The sequence below is a fragment of the Oryzias latipes genome, chromosome 7 (assembly GCF_053564925.1).
Source record: "Oryzias latipes strain Hd-rR chromosome 7, Olatipes_Hd-rR_3.1".
In the NCBI taxonomy this organism is placed as follows: Eukaryota; Metazoa; Chordata; class Actinopteri; order Beloniformes; family Adrianichthyidae; genus Oryzias; species Oryzias latipes.
Genome location: NC_136243.1, coordinates 13497616 through 13514847, shown reverse-complemented (window position 1 = coordinate 13514847; position 17232 = coordinate 13497616).

Genomic DNA, 17232 nt, shown 5'->3' with positions numbered 1-17232 from the left:
TGTGTTTGGGCCTGCGGAAATGACAGTCTAATGTGGTAACAGCCCGCATTCTTCAAAAATATAGCTGCAAAAGGCAGACTGTAACACTCCTCCTGCAGTTTCCGAATGTGATTGACAGTGAAACAGTGGAATTGTATGGTATTCTTTTTTTTCCATCATGTTCTATAAATTTGCTTTCTGATTTCAAACAGGTATTTTCCTTTTATTTTATTTATTTTTTACCCTGACTGACATGCAGACATGGCAGATTGAATATGAGTCATCTATGAGAGAAACAGGAGCAGTGGTAATAACTGAAGGCCACGGCCCTGTGGGGTGCCCGAACCCACTGCATATTCACCCCCTCCCCTTCCTCCTCCGCCCTCCATCCCCAGCCCTGCAGGCCTGGCACATGTGTGACATATAATTGATTCATTAATAACGCGAACAGATGTTTCTGGTCCAGTCTGGCGTCATTCCAGCTTGCCAGCATTTCCCCGTCACAGCTTGCCCAACTGCATCCTATTAAATGCTCATTGACACAGAATGGAAAGAAGGTGATTTATTTTTAATCCCAGACCGCGCTGAGGCATATAAAAGGCTAGGTTTAGCCAGGATTTGTTGTAGATTTAGTGTAAAACTTGACAGGGTGATTTTGAACACATCCATGCTTTGCTTGGCATTGATAGAAATGATCAGTTCCTCTCTGAATAAGGTTTTCACACTGATCGATGTCTGTCTCAGGATTTGACATAAAAGTGCTGATTAAGGAGCAGACTCATTATGTGCTGCAGGTGCTGGACTCACGCATACATTTGTGCGACAAGCAGTATGCTCATCACAGCAAGGCTGCAGAGAAACAAAACTGGCTCTAAAACTCGTCATGGTGAACTTGTTGGTCTTTACATCATTTAGTGTCAGTGTTGGTCAAGAAAACCAACAAAAAGAAAATCCCAGAAAATGATATATTCTTCGGGATTGATTTATTTACAATGTATTGTTAAAAAAAATTGTTAGGCAAGTTTCTCACTTTCTGCTGCTTCTCAGCTCAACAATCTTAAATCTGATTGTCTGATTGTAACTGCAGTCTTTAAATTTATTTTACCAAAAAAACTGTAGTAGCCAACTATGTTCATGGTTTGGATTAGAACTTGGTTTAGGTTTGTTTTGGTATTAGCTTGTGTCGATTTCAGTTTTATTGCACTGTGTCTGATATTTCTGTCAATTATTGGTTACACAGTGAGCTTTAAAAAGCACCGGTGTCGGTGTAAAGGTGGTTTTCTTCTCTTTTCTTCTTCTGGTGACATGGTTTCTACTGCTTCACTAGGTTACATATTTTGATTTGTTTTCTAGTCAATTTACAAATGAACATGGCAAATACATCTGCTATGCATATATATATAAATATATATATATAAATATATATATATATATATATATATATATATATATATATATATATATATATATATATATATATATATATATATATATATATATATATATATATATATATGTATTTTTATTGACCTTTTTTTATTCATAATTTTATGTAACAATTGTCACTCTGGATTTAGTACACAAAATCATCATCAATAAATGGGAACACAAACCCAAAAGTCTTTGAAGCGCCTCATTGGCTCCACTGGCACTTTAAAGTCCCACTCTAACTATATCTTGATCTACAGTAAAATCATTCCTAGTGGTCTTTTTTTAAGACACTTTCTGCAAAGGGGCAGGAGTTTATTAGAAATTTTCCTCTGGGTTGTTGGTGAGACTGTTGGTGCAGAAGTAACCCTCCGCTAGTATCCCATCATCCCTTTGTTTCTGCCACAAGCTCACAGCCTCTTATAACTCCAAGATAACATTAACATTATTATCAAATAGATGTGAGATCATTGAAATACACCCATTTCTTAACTGTCATAAACAAACAAATGAAGTAATATACATTCAAAAGATCCTTAAAACCAGTCCATAAAGATGTGGATTTTGTAGGGGTATAATGATAGATTTCAATGTTTCGGTTGCTGGTACGATTCATAGGATTCATTGGTTCATTCTGAATGATCCAATTCACTGACTTACAATTGAGTCCGGACATCTTTAGCCAAAAATTCAACCAGTGTGACTCAGAGAAAAATACCTGGGTCCTCAACAGTGACATTTTCCAGATTCCTTGTATTCCTTGCAAGATAATCAACTGTAAATTAAATATGTGTACAAACAAACAATTAAAAAGAATTAATGGCAAATCCATTCATATTTTTGTTTCCTAAAGTTCAGCCCAATGTTGTTTTTTTGGGCTGGAAAGATAGACTGATCATGTTTTGCTGTCACAAAATGATCAGTCCATTATTGTTGCCCGCTGGGATACAATTGGTTGTTTTTACGTTATGGTAAAATCAACCTACCATACCTCAATCCAAATAGTATTTTTCCAAGATTGATTACAAGTTAGTTCTGTCATTTATGTCAAATATTAATTTATTAAACAATTAACTAAGTTAATAAATCGTTACACCTCCATTATTTTGGTGCAAAAGTTCCTTGGGTCGTTTCTGCAACTTTCCTCCAGTGGCTATTTGAGGCCTGTATATCATCATAAAACTAACACACCAGCCCATCATGTCACTGCTTCTATTCAAACGGTTATCATCTCTTGTTTATAGCAGCTCAGGATCCTTTTCCTCTTTTCCTTTTTTTTTAAGTCTTTTAAATCTTTTTAATTTGAGTGACTTACCATTAAAAACAAAGGACATAACACAATCATTTCGAATAGTTTTTTTTTGGCAGTGCTCCTAGAAACTCCTTAAGTCGCTTGAGAATTTGCTCTCTCTATTGATTTCTTCCAATTACTAAAATTTGCTTTGCAATTTCCACTTTAGATGGTATTTCCAATCAAATTTCCAATTAAAATGCATTTTTCCTGTTTAAATAAACCTCATAATTGTTCTGCTTCATCCATTCGCCGGTTTATACTGACACCGGGGAACTCATCTATGTCCTTGCTTTATTTTTCCTTAGAATATTGAAGTTCTTTGTCATCAGGAAACATTCTGCGTTTTTAAAAAGGCTTACATAGATGCAGACTTGTGTCTTTTGTAGGTAGCTTAAGAAAACAACACTCCACTCCCCCCCCTCAATCCGCCATCTTTGACTATGACAAGGTCGCAGAACAAAAAAAGGTGAAAAAAAAGACCAAAAGTGTGAAAAATAAAAGACCTTAACTGTGTATTTGTGCTGTAAAGTGCGTCAGGACTCTTTGACATCCTTGCACACCTCCACAGAGTCTCTTTTTTGTGTGTTAATGGCTTGTCAGAGCAGCCTGACCTCAGTTCCTTGCTATTCAGTCTTAGGCCAGAAATAAAAAATTGAGAGCTGAATGACACAAATAAAAAAATCCATGAAGGTATATGATAACATTTGAAATATCAATATCTACAAAAAACAAAAATACCATTAGACCTGTTAAAATTGTGTGTTTTTGTTTTAAAAGCTCAATCTTTGGTTCATCTTTTTAAAGGGTGTTCTTCCAGAGGCTAAGTGACTTTTCTAAATGCATTGTGTGAACTTTATTTTTCAATTTATTGTCTTCAGTTGTCTCCATGATGTTAACTTTGGCTAAAAACATTGAGGATGGTGTTCTATGACCCTGATTGTGTGTTGTTGTTTTGGTTTGTTTGTACCTGAAGTTGCTCTGGAGTATAAGGCAGAGCAGCCAAAAAAATTCATAAAAAAGAAGAAAAAAACAAATCATATAAAAGTCGTACCTTTGGGTCAAATTGATTTATCAAAATATGGGAACAAGAACAGACATTTCATCTGAAAATTCAAATCATACTAACAGAATAAATAAAAATAATAGGCTGAACCGTCCGACTTACAAAACCAATACATATTAAACATTAACCAGTCCGCTTTTTCACAAAAAGCAGACTATTTGTTATGTGGTGCGGCGCGACGCGCCTCATCACCGCTGCAGTCAAGATTCGGCGATATATAAATGCTGATCTTTCCGATGGGTTGAATAAAGCAACAGTTCAGAGAGAAAGTTCACCTCTTACCGCTTGTTTTTGTCCAAATGATGAAGCAAAAGCTTGTTGTAACCCTTGTGCTATCCTAGGTACTTTAATATTGGGAGTTGGGTCATCTAGACCCACTAGACAGTGCTCTGAACAATTTTTCTTCAATGATTTGTGATCTTCACTGGTGTCCATGGATTACATGAAATCTTTCCACCTTTATTCACCTTTGTCATGGTAGGGAGAACACGTCAATGTAAGGGTGGGGTCATCTAAGATAGCACAAGGGTTAAAGAAGTCAGCGCAGTGACACGAAACATTTAAGCTAGGTGACCGGAACTTCTTTTTTCACCGTGCGGTTATCACTGTGGTTTATCCCTTTTTAATGTCCACCCAGCAGCCAATCAGAATCGAGTATTCAGCCGGAACATGGTATAAATCTATTGAATTCCTCCTCTGTGTTGCCTTATGTAACGCTTCTCAGGTTATGGGACTAGACGCAATAATCAGAATTCGTCTCAGGGAGCCCAAAGTATGTAAATGAAAACAAGACAGCGATGAAAGTAAAAGGCAATCGATTGTATTAACAGAAAATAGACATTTAAACAATACAAAAAAACAACAACAAAAGGAACCGGGATATGGGTCTGAGTCCTATTGAGTGGTTTCCAAAAGTCTATTGGTTGGGATGTAGTTGAGGTTTGCTGCAGGTGAGGAGTTGTTATTGAGGGTGGAAGTATCAGGATCTCAGATTTGGGTAGCTCGCCATCAAGTTGTAGATCAAAGAATACATAACAAAAACCTGACCTAGAAAGGGTCAGAAAAAACAAATCAAGAATTGAACAAAAACAAGCCACAGTCATTTCACTGGGTATACTGATAGGTCAGATTAATCATTGTAGAAAGTAAAAACAAGAGAAACAATATTCTTATCAAAAAATCAAATAACTGTTTCAAATAGAATTCAAAGTGTGTACACAAGTCAAACAATTCCATATCAAGGTTCAAATCAAAAATGTACTCTGAAGTTACCAATTAATTTTATCCCATTATTAATCAAAGTAGAATAATTTCAAACAAATTAAACTTTCAAATTTCAAATGTTGCGCAACATGGTTTTTCATTCCATTATCTAATTCAAAGACAGTGGCCATTTTGGCATCATGGAAATAAAAGTAACAGTTCAAAGTGTTCAATTAACACAAAAGGAGGAAAGCGACTTAACAAAATTGCTTCGGCTTGAATTCAGCCAACTAAATTAAAACAACCAAACAAGAACCATTAAATAAAACAAAGTCTCAAAGGTGAGGCAGCATTAGCTTAGCTCTGTGACTATGATAAAGCTTTTTTCTGGTTTCGGTGTCGCGACCGCAAAAACTCACCAATGAGCAGGTCTCTTTGGGGTTAGTTAGTGTCCAAAGGTAAATGCTGAGGTGTCCAAATATGTTCGTATTTGTTCGTATTATTCGTAATATGTTTTAGGCGTCCTGGCAGTGGCGGTTCTACACTAATTTACTCCCTGGGCGAGTAACCCCACCAGCGCCCCCCCCCCCCCCCCCCCCCCGCGCACACATACAAAATTTGACAACATCCTGTTGTGTTCCCTATCTTCTATTTAGCCATTTTACTCCAAAAATGCATGAATTTTCTAGACTCGTATTACAGGGGGGTCAAACTCAGTCACACAGGGGCCTAAGTTAAAAACACGCTTAAGGTTTTGAGCCGAAGAAGATAAAGATTTACTGAACTACACACTAAAGCTAAACTTTTAAACCTTTTACACTGAACTTTTTGAACATAAATATGAATAAAAACAGGAACACTAATCCAGAATAACTCAAGTTAAACCTTAAATAACTTGTAATATTTTGTTCTCCATTTAAATATATTCTGTCAACATTATACAAATATGAACATGCTGCAGGACAAAAAACAAAGAAAGCCTGGAAATATTAATAAGAAATTACATATCAAATAATTCCATTTTTTTTGCTCTTTCATCATTTTTTAGAGCATTTTTTTAGAGCCGGACTCCTGCTTCATTTTTAGCAATAATTTCTTAATGTGTGACGTCCTGTGTGTGTCTTTGTGAAACATATCAGAGGGATTAGATCTAAAAAATAAAACTTATTGTGATTAATATGTTTAGGTCTTATAAAACATTAAAGACTAAATCTTAGAACTCATCAGTGGGATTACTCCAAAAATATTTGGTATTTCCCTAAATTTGTGCAACACCAACAGTAGAAATCCTCCAAAAAACCTCAATCCATATAAAATGGTCTGCGCTCACCCCCCTCCCCCCCCTTCCCCTTCCCTCTCACACGCGGCTCCGTCTCTATAACGGGAGGCGCAGCTGCGGCTCAGAGTTGATTGTCAGATAGAAAAAGACTCCCCTCACACCTGTTAGTGTGATTCAGCCAGCCACCGGCGAGTTGCGCTCCCCTCTCGAGTTTTTTTTTACTTATGTTCCAAAGACTACCGCAAAGAGGTGTGGCCGCAAGCGTCTTGCAGCAGAGGGCGGTGGTCACGTGCGCATCGGGTCTGCTGTGTCGGAGCAAAGAATTGTGGGAAATAATCCCCATTGCCTGCTTTTGTCGAAATTGGGTTGAGCACGGATGTTTGTTCTGCCTAAATCCTTTTCATGTGCCTGTTTTACGTTGTTTCACTCTAAATTATTCTTTTTTTTTTTTTTTTGCACCATAAGTGTGAAGAGGAAACAGGAGGAAGACATTATTAAGAGTCTGATGTGTCAAAATAAAAGTATTAAGTGTCGGCTGCTGAAGTAATTTCAAATTAAAACTTCAAGCTACCTCTTTGAATGTTGTATGTAGCACATTACTCATCGGACACGGCCAATGCCGCCCCCTATGAAGTGCCGCCCTGGGCGACCGCCCACATCGCCCATATCAAAAACCGCCACTGCGTCCTGGTGTGGCCACAGCAGCAGCAACAGCTGAGAGCAAGAAGCAGCCAACAGGAAGCAGGAAACAGGAAGCAGGAAGTAGCAAGCAGCAAGCAGGAAGTGCACCAGCTGACCAAGAACTTATATACACACCAGGCCTCTCACAATAAGGGCGGGGCCAGGTGCTCACAGTTAGTCTGATGGCTTGTCTGATGCCAAGGGGTTACACTTGGAACAATTCCGCCAAACGTGGTGTAAGACTGAGTGGCAATTCATCATCTCTGTTCCTGTCAGTAGCAAATACTGACACACACATCTCCAGTGCCCTTTATGTTCCTATTTGTTTATTTATTAAATCACATAAAAGTCGCATCTGAGTGTAAGGGTGTATTCAGACTGGAAACATTTTGATTGACTTAAAGTGAACCAGAGTTCATTTCCCTCAATGATACGGAACAAATTTTCAGTCTAAAAATGCCCAAGTGGATTCTGGTCCGGAACCAGGAATCATCTTTGGAGGTGGTCTGGCTTAGCTTCCAATCGGACTGAGCTCTGTGTATCGTTACGTGGCATGTGCCCGGCGCTGCTGTGATGTCATTCTTTTTTTTAACTTGTCCTGTCCAACAGCTGGGCAGGCAGATGAGAGCTGAGGGCCTCTTGTGTTGGACATATTTTACTTTAACAATAGGGGTTATTTTTGGTTATCTTTGGGTTATGCAAAGAACCCTTTTGTAATTGAGGCCAAACTTTATTAATTTCAACCATGTTTGAAAATCTTTGGTGTTGGACCGAACGGAAACGGAAAGAAAGGAAGAAGAGAGAGGGATGTTAGAGAGAGAGAGAGGGGGGGGGGGGGGGGGGGGCTAGGAGGGTGATAATAGGAGTGGAGGGGGGATAAGACAATGAAGGAGCATAAAGCAACAAGTTTACTGGTTGTTTATCATTACGGTAAGCTTCAAATGTAGTACAAAAAGGGCGGGGCCTGTCCACACACACACTCAAATGTTATCAACAACACACCTGCTAGCTGCAAAAATGTCCACGTCAACATGTGCACAAAACAGATAGTGTTCACACACGCATACTTGTGCCTTAAAACCAGCTAGTGTGAAATATTTCATTCATTCTATCATGCAAAATATTAGTGCAAAGGTGAGCTAACATTTGTGCTCAGGTGAGTGTTTATGTTCTTCTAAAATGTGTAAAGAAGGAAGAAGAGTGCCCAGCCATCCCCACACCAAGAACCCCCCCGGAACCGGAACCCCCCCAACGCCACACAGGAGCAGGCAGGGAACAACCGCCCCCCGGGCGACCAAATCCGCCACCCAGGCCAGGGCCAGCAGGACCACCGCGAGGCCCCCAGAGCCAGAGAGCAGGGAGGCACGGGGGGAAAGAGAGCGCCGCCCCAGCCCAACCAGGAGAACAGCCGGGAGAGCCCAACGCAGGGCCCCACCGGAGAAGGGCGCCCACAGCCCCAGACGAGCACCCCATCAGCACCCAGGAGTTCCGGGCACCCACCCGCCCCAACCCCAGGTACGAGCCAGGACCCCCCAAGGGAGACCCGCTCCGCATTCCAGGCAGCCACCCACCCGGCCCACGGTTGGTCCAGGGAAGAGCAAGGCAGGGGCCCGCCGCCCCGACCCAGGAGGGGGGCACCCCGGGGAAAAAGGGGGCCCACAAGAGGTGTTGTAAACATGGCCCGACCAGGCTCGGCCATAGTTGGAAATTTGGCGGGACACAGCGCTCAGGGGCAAGAACCCGAACCAACCCCACAGGGACACGAACACCCCCAGCTCAGGTGTAATGTGAACCCCCTCCCCGCACGGAGAGACCACCGCCGGGCCCAGGAAACCGGCACCCAAGGGACACGGCCGCCGATGCCAAGGGCCCCGTAACCCCCACCAGGGAAGGGGTAGGGGACAGATGGTCCTAGGTCCCACCTTCCTTGCAAAATGTGTGTGCGTGTGTTTGAGAGGATGTGTGTGTGCATGTGTGTGTGTTTATGATGGGATGTATATATTGAGGGGGGAGGGGTGTGTGTACTAAGGGGGGTGCAGTTAAAATTGGCGGGTAGGGCACGGAGGGGACACCTCCTGATTACTCACAGTGATGTCCCATCACCCTCCCCACCAAGGGGCCCTAAATGTCTGAGGTGCGCTTAAAATTGGCGGGTAGGGTACCAGGAGGACATCTGCTGCTTGCCGGCAGTGATGTCCAAGCACCCCCCCTACCAAGGGCCCTACATGTCTAAGGTGCAAATAAAACCGAAAAAGGGGGGGCCCACTCCATACGGCAACCATAGGAGGGGGGCCACTGCCAAGTAGCCCCCCCCCCCCCCAAGGCGCATCGCAGGCTAAACCCCCACCCCCTCACCCTAATATGAGGTTATATGAGGAAGGGGGTAAGTTGGGGACAGCTGGAAGACTGTCCCCCGGTGGTCAAACCCCCCCCCCACCCCCAGCGTAGGGGCCCAGGTCCACCCAGGCCAGGGGCCCCATCCCCGGAGGCGCCGACACCCCAGGCCCAGCACCACCCACCCCACACAGAGAGAGAGGAGCCAGAAAGCGTGCCCCCCCCCGGAGCAAGTCCAGGCCCCCACCCCCAAACACCAGCCCTAGAAGAGCTCTGGTCAGGCCTCGACGGGACCGAGGCAGCCAACCGGCCAGGGCAACCGCCGCTGTGATGTCATTCTTAAAGCTACCTTGTAGTTCCTTAACAGAATTCTCTTTAAAACAATACCATAACACACAACAATGAAATGTGGTTGGATGAATGCAGGTGATTAACATGATCCACGTTGGTTCAAAAATGGTACAATTGGGACAATTATTTATATTTTATAACGGAAACGCTGAAAATATCGTACCGTGCTCAGTAGAAAAATGAGGCTATAATGATATTCTGACAGCTTGAATATCCTTTTCCACAAGTTTACAGTGGCTCACTTTGTCTTTTTTACTTTGTTTCTTATATTATTTGTAAGGTTTTTGCCATATTTCACCTTGTGCTCAATCAAGCCATGCCCGTTTTTCTCTTTGTTTTTAGTGTAGCCTATCTTTTCCAATCTTGTAAGAGCCTTCCTACACGTGCCGGAACATTAGTTTTGTGACAAATATTAGTGTGCATGCTACTCCTCAAAGGGTGACAGCTTTCTCTTTGAGAGATGGAGTGGAAGTAAAATTAATGATCAGTCTTTATCATGTAAAGTAATTCTTAAAATGGTTTAAAGGCAATTCTAAAAACGGACATTTTTCCCACTGAGATTGTTCTATGTTTTTCTTCAAGCAAATGCTCCTGGTGAAAAAATCACTAGAGGAATTCCTCAAGTGATCAATTTCTCCACCGTTTTTCTCAGGTGTGTTTTTACTTTGTCATTTCAGCCTAAAAGTAAATCTATTTTTATAGTTAAAGTTTTGTTTGAAACGTTTTGTTGCAAACCGAACTTTAGTGGTTACACAACATCCAAACTTCTTTCAGAGACAGCTTTGAGCGTCTGAGGTCTGACACTGAAATCATCAAACCGTTATCATTATCGCCTCCAGCTTCAAGACTCATTGTTCCTTCACCACTGGTCAGCCTGCAGCCTTGGCCGCTGATGAGTCAGAACTGCAGTAATCTGTGGAAAAAGAGGTTGAGATCAAAATAGTTGCGGGGTATGTTGCAAAAAGTAAAGCTAAAGTCATCTCCAGCAACTGTAACAGCAGTCTACACTTAAACCTTATCAGGCAGTTGTGCATGTGGGGAATATCAGTATTCACTGAGCTGAAAGGATAATAAGTATTGTACCCAAGAAGTGAGGGCTTTTGTTCTAATGGGATGGAAAGGAGAGGCTTTAGAGCTCATAGTGACGGACTAATTAATCAGTCTCTGTAGCAGTTTCCCACAGCTATCCATTAGGGTTTCATTCAACAAGTCACTGGAGCCTCAATCGCCTTTCCATTGTTGGAAAATAGGTCCATAATAATAGCATGATTGCGGATTGATCACTGGAAAGCTCTGAAGGGAAAAAGCATGCAGGGAGGAATAATGATGCCCTGTGTGGATAGCCTTCAACAAAGACGTTTGATACAAAATTCAGGAGTCGGAGCCATTTTGAATTTGTTCCAAATCAATTATGTTTTTCCATCAACGGAAAACAGCTTGACAGCTGCCATAAAACATTTTCATCACACTCACTCAAACTGTGTGTATCAAGCGCAATTCTTGTTAGGAGGACTACTGCTAAGAGCCGCCTTTGTTTCACATATTAGGTTTAGCCTCTTGTTGTCAACATTAAACACTGTAATATTGGGCCATAAACTAAAACAGAGTAATGTAAAACGGCCTGGTGGTGTCTGTACTACAAGGTATATCAATGATGGGAAGATTTGGTTACAAAAGAAAAAAAGAAAAAAAGTAACTTGGATGTGTGTTTGCTAATTTTTCCTGTTGGAGTTTACCTGGTGGAAAATTTTGAGTTAACAAAAAACAATTTCATGACAACGGCACATTTTACAGCGGAAAAACTGTTGGTTGAGATCAGCTCTGCCTGTTCACACCCAGTTTACACCCTGCAATAGGCAGTCACCTATTTTCATCTCTATTTTCAGTCTATGTTCACACATCTGACACCAGGAAGTCTGCATTCCATATTTAGTCTCCTGCAAATGTAATCGGTGCTTATGCCCACCAGGATTTTAACCCTATTTTTGCTCATTATTAGCAGATTATGCCTTAGTCTATGATTCTACCTTCTGTGTTTGTCTGACTCGTGACTTCAGAGACTCACAACATTTTTCAAATCATGGAGGACATGTATAAAGAAAATTAAGCTCAAATTTGCATTTCAGAGTATTTGTTTACTTAAATCGTCGTTAATCCTAAGCAGACGTTCAAAACAAATCATATTTTTACATAGAAAACATGCTGGGTGGACCATGGCTCCCTGCTCCGCTCCATTCTGATACATCCACTTGCAGACAAATAGATCCATTAACGTCTTCATTTTCCTCCTCTGAGCTGACATCTGGCTCAAAACTGTACAGCTCCAATATTGCTCGCCATTTTTATTGAACCGATTATGTTAGGTTGGTGTGTGAGGGGCTGTAAGCTAGTGGGAAAGCATGTAAACAAAGAGCTTTTCTCAGTAATGGGTCACAGAAAGAGGGGCGGGGTTGCTCCTTGCCAATGGGCTGCCCTCGATTCATAGGCAAATGTCTGATGAGCCACTGCTGCTCTGCACAAACTTTATTCTAGTGGATTTTGGCTAAAAACTGCATAATCATATTTAAATGACCACTGGAAACGCTTTTTCTAATAGTTTAAAAGATAATCGGAGTGGGACTCTAAGCCCTTTAATTGGGAGTCCCTCACTTCATTTTCTGCACACCTGTTTCTGTTTCTGGAACAGTTTCAGCTCAGCTCAGCAGAGAAGAGAAGAGTACTCAGGTGGAGTGTTTTCAGACCTCAGTCAGCCATTGTTGATTCACCAAGACTGTACTGATCAGTTTCTACACCTGTTACCATCTACAAGAAGCACAATGATGCTAAAATAAACTCTGTCATTCCCTTCCTGTTCTAAATTATCTTACAATTTCCTCACCCATTTAAACATGCACACTCTTGCCTTAAAGGAAGAAGGCACTGGTTCAAATACCGGCTGGGTCCTTTCTTTGTTTGTATGTTCTCGTCATACATATGTGGGCTTTCTCCAGGCTCTACAGCTCCTCTCTGTTCAGAAAAAATGGAATTGTAGGTCAAATGGTTGGTCTAAAATGTTCCTTAAATGTGAGTGTGTGGACTTGTAAAACTATCCTGAGCTTTAGCTCCGCTATTGACATTTTCTGACCACCGTAGCTCTTCAACCATTGACGCAATAATGTATTTCCAGTGGAATCCGAAGCAGAGAAAAGATATGAAAACTTTTTAGCAGTAAAGTATTTACGCAATTCGCATAAATCAGCTGATTCTGTTTACGCAAATAGTAATGTCTGGTATTCTGGTGCAACGGCAAAATTAAAAGCTACTTTTCTGCGTGCCGGAATCAATTGATTTCCGCGAATTGCGTTAATGGTCAAAGATTGACGGTATGTCAAAGACGTGTTATTTACGTGTCGCTGGTGACATCTCGGGTGTTAAAGGGTTAGGAAAGTTTGGAGAATAAATGGATGTATGTATGGCATTTAATTAGGGCATAAACAATGTGCTATTAACTCTGAACTCATTTTATGTTGAGTGTTTGGCTTCTTTTCAGGCTGAGTGTTAGATCTGTGATTTATGCTGCTCACCACTATATGAGCAAAAGATTGGCCCAAAAATATTGGCAATTTGCTAATTGGTTTTAACCAACTTCCCTAAAAGTTTTTTCCTCTGCCTGCATTCATTTTAGTTTTGTGATAAGAAGTCTTGATTTGCACTGCAGCATTTCGTAATTAGACCAAAAACAACACACTCCAGTCTCACACTAAAGTCCTCAGTAATGCAGTTCTAGCTTTAAACTGACTGATATGCTGAGATTGTTGAAACAACGGCAGAGGAAACCAGCTACCTGGAAGATTTAAAAGCAGAGATTTGGCTATTCTGCTGGTGTGGGCCGGCGCTGTTCTTTTGCAGTAGGGTTTGTTTCTTAGTTACCATTGACATTTGTATACAAACCATCTCACCATTTTTCACTTTAAATTCCAGCGCCAACCATAAAAGCAACAGAGAAGTTACGATTTACATTTACAGTCCAACCCATTTGGCTAAGCTGTGCTTGCCAGCCTTATTCTCTCACTTGAAGTTACAAGCCATGAGAAAACAACTCTCCGGGGCCTACTTTGTCAGTAATCAGCCTTGGGACATGTACTTTTTCAAGCAGAGTCAGTGTGGTGTTAATTCTAACAGTTAGCACAGGATATAAAGTAAATCAGCTGTTCTTTGAACTCTGCATCTTTTGTCTGTTATTTTAAGGCAGTGGGTTTACTTTGGGTGTAATATCCAAATATCCAAACAGAACATAGCTTTACAATACTTTTAAAACACACACTTTTGGTGCCTGGCACAAAGCTGCAGATTTGACGTGAGTTGAGGTGTGTTCAAGCAGCAATATTAAATACATAAGAAACACAACCCCTTATATATAAAATGAACTTGTAATACTTTTGTGTTGTTATGTGTCCCTTCTGTGTATTTTCAAGAAATGAGTACTAACATTTCCTTCACCTACCTACCTGCCTATCTACTACAGACCGACCAATCGACCTGAGAAGCACTCACACGGCATCCAGTCTGGTCCGGCCTCTCCGGTGCTCCAAATCCATTTTGTTGGTTTCAAATTTTGGGTGGACTCCGGAGCCAGAATCACCCCCATCCTGTATGATACTGCACATGCTTTTTATTAAAATAACGACAAAAAGGACATAGCCTGGGCTGCAGCAGGACTGCAGCCATCCGTAGCCAACGTGAGTCATCTGCCATAGCTCCGGTGGCTGCACTGGAGCGGTCTGGATACAGTGTGAGCCCAGGGTAAGCCTTAGTCACGTGCACCTGTATGGGGATTGACTTGTACATGTGCTACGGGTTTGGGATTGTCTGGACCTGTGGAGGGTCTTCGACAGGAGAAGCTGCATCTTAACCCTTGTGCTATCCTAGGCACTTTAATGTTGGGAGAGGGGTCATCTGGACCACACAAGACGGTGCGCTGAACCTTTTTTATTCAATGATTTGTGATCTTCACTGGTGTCTATGGATTACATTAAATCCTCTCCACCTTCATCCACCTTTGTCACAGTAGGGATAGCACGTCAATGTAAGGTTGGGGTCATTTTGACCCCACAAGATAGCACAAGGGTTAAGGGGAGTGCAAGTATTTTTTTGCAGTACCTTTTACGATCGCAAGGCTACCTCACGGTGCATCATGAAGATAAAACATACCATTGTCATGCGTGAGGTGAATGTATCGTGACGTATTCGAAAGGATATTACAAGCTCCACGCTCTTACAGTGTATGGATGACGCTGTTCTACAGTGACCTTTACGCAGCGCTCCAGTCGTTAATGAGATGTGCGCACTGGCTCCTTACTGGCCCCGGGTTAATGCTTTGATGTGCACGTGATGTATGAATGCCCGTGGGATGTCCACATAAACTTGGCTCTGATTGTCAAATTTTCTCATTTCAAAATCCAGATTGTGTAATGGACACACATGGAGCACCCACCATTCCCTTGAACAGCACTAATCTGTGCACAGGATTCATCCTTACTTCCCATCACGTGTTTTTTTTTTTGCATGTTTGCTACAAGCTGTCACAACAATCATGCCGGTAGGAAAAAATCTACACGAACATTTTCACCCTGCTGGTTTACTGGGTTCACGTTGCAAGTGTCACCCGCAGACAACCTGTATCCACCTTTAAATGCAGCTGTGACTAAGTCTTTACATATGAAATGGCCCCACCTACTACTAACCGAGTAAGACACTAATTCGTAAAAACACCAAAAACAGTATGTCATCTCTTCAAATAAACAGATATAAGAAATAAGGAAGAAACACTTTGACACAAATAGTCAATAAATACCTGCCTGCTCCAAAAACATTTAAAATGGCTTCTAGTAAGCCCCGCCTTCCCTAACATCCATGATCAAAATGGCTGCCACAGGACCTAACAGGTAAGAATTGTTTGTTCATTTTTTTTAACTCGAATGTATCAACCCATCTTTACCTAAAAAAACACATCTTAAATATAAGCTCTTATAACATCAACATTTTTTTTTTCCCCCCATAACAGTTATTTTAGTACAATGGAGGTCTGGTCATTGTTCAAGTGTCGGAACGTGCAACTGAGAAGTATATAACAGCTCATCTGTGTAGCTGTCAGAGATTTAAACAGAATGAGGGAAATAATCACTTTAACAATGGCAAGAATGTTGGACGGAGCAACGCATGAGCTCCTAAAATTAGTCAATGCTAGTCACTTTGTTTGCTTTCTGTCTGTTTGTCACTTCAGTACTATTATAAGTTGTTTTGTCACGCACTTCGGAAAAAAAACAAGTATGACCGACCAATTAAATTGACATGGGTCAAAACTTCTGCCTTCGGGTTGATATTTTTACAAGAACAGTGAGTGTTCTCACTCCTGGTTTCTATATTTACACATAAAGTGGACTTTCTGTTTAAAGCTGTTAAATCAGCCATACATGATACATGTGTTACTAATGCTGTGTGACAGTCTGACTGTAAAAGGCATGAAAATGATGAATTTAACTGTCAAATCAACCGGTATACAATTGTTGTTTTGAGAAACCGTTTGAAAAGGTTGTAATTTTTTTTCCCATTTAGATAAGACTTAACAGTTATACATTGTCAAACTTTATTTATTTAAAGAAAAACAAGACAAAAAGTCTACGCTTTTTAATAACTGTGCTTCTTTTGTTTCAAAGGTGTGACACCAGTGGACTCACTGTTAAAAAAGAAGCTTTAAATGAATCCGTTTCTGAGTCTATCAGCACAAACTTTGGCACATTGAGAAATATCCTATTTGCGGACGTTCAAATGTGTCTGACTGTGTATATGTCTGTGAAACCCACCTTCAGGAATTATTACCTGCACACAAGGCTGAAAAAATGATCAAGTTAGACAGAGTAATACAGCGGAAAATTAGATTGAGGACAAGTTGTCTGGGGTTTTATGGTGATATCAAACTGAACTGACTCTGTTTGTTAATAAAATTAAATGTCATGTTGATTTACATGTTCACTCCTGATTGGAGCGACTGGTTGCCATAGAAACGTAGACAAAGACCGACACAGACCAATCACGGCCTTACTGAGGACGTCTGGTTCCAACGTGGCGTCGGATACATCACGGAAAATGGCAACTTGATTGACTTAATTTGGTTGTAACCACATGCAAGACATCACAGTTGCTTAGTACAGTTCTTTATATAGAGTCAATAATTGGGCCACAATAAATCAAGGGGTGACATGGTTGTGATGATATTTATTTTCAGTAGTGGGTGTTTGAGGTGTTTGAGTATGTGGGTTAGATTGGATTGGAAATGGTTTATTCAAAGCAATCAAAGCAGAAATAATACAAAAACCAGACAAATAAACGTAACTTGCTTACGATATTATTAAATGTATATAGGGATCATTAACTAAAGACATGCTGAGCTTGATTTATTGCTTGAAAAAGAGTGGGAAGAAGCAAGCTTTTGTTAAATATTACTGAAAGGTCGACATGATTTGGTCTTTTGTCTTCAAGTTGAAAACAAATTCAAATGGAATGAGAAGTTGAGAAAGAATAAGTGGACACACTGATGTTAAACTGATAATCATAACTTTAAGTGTTCTTCTCTAAATCTCT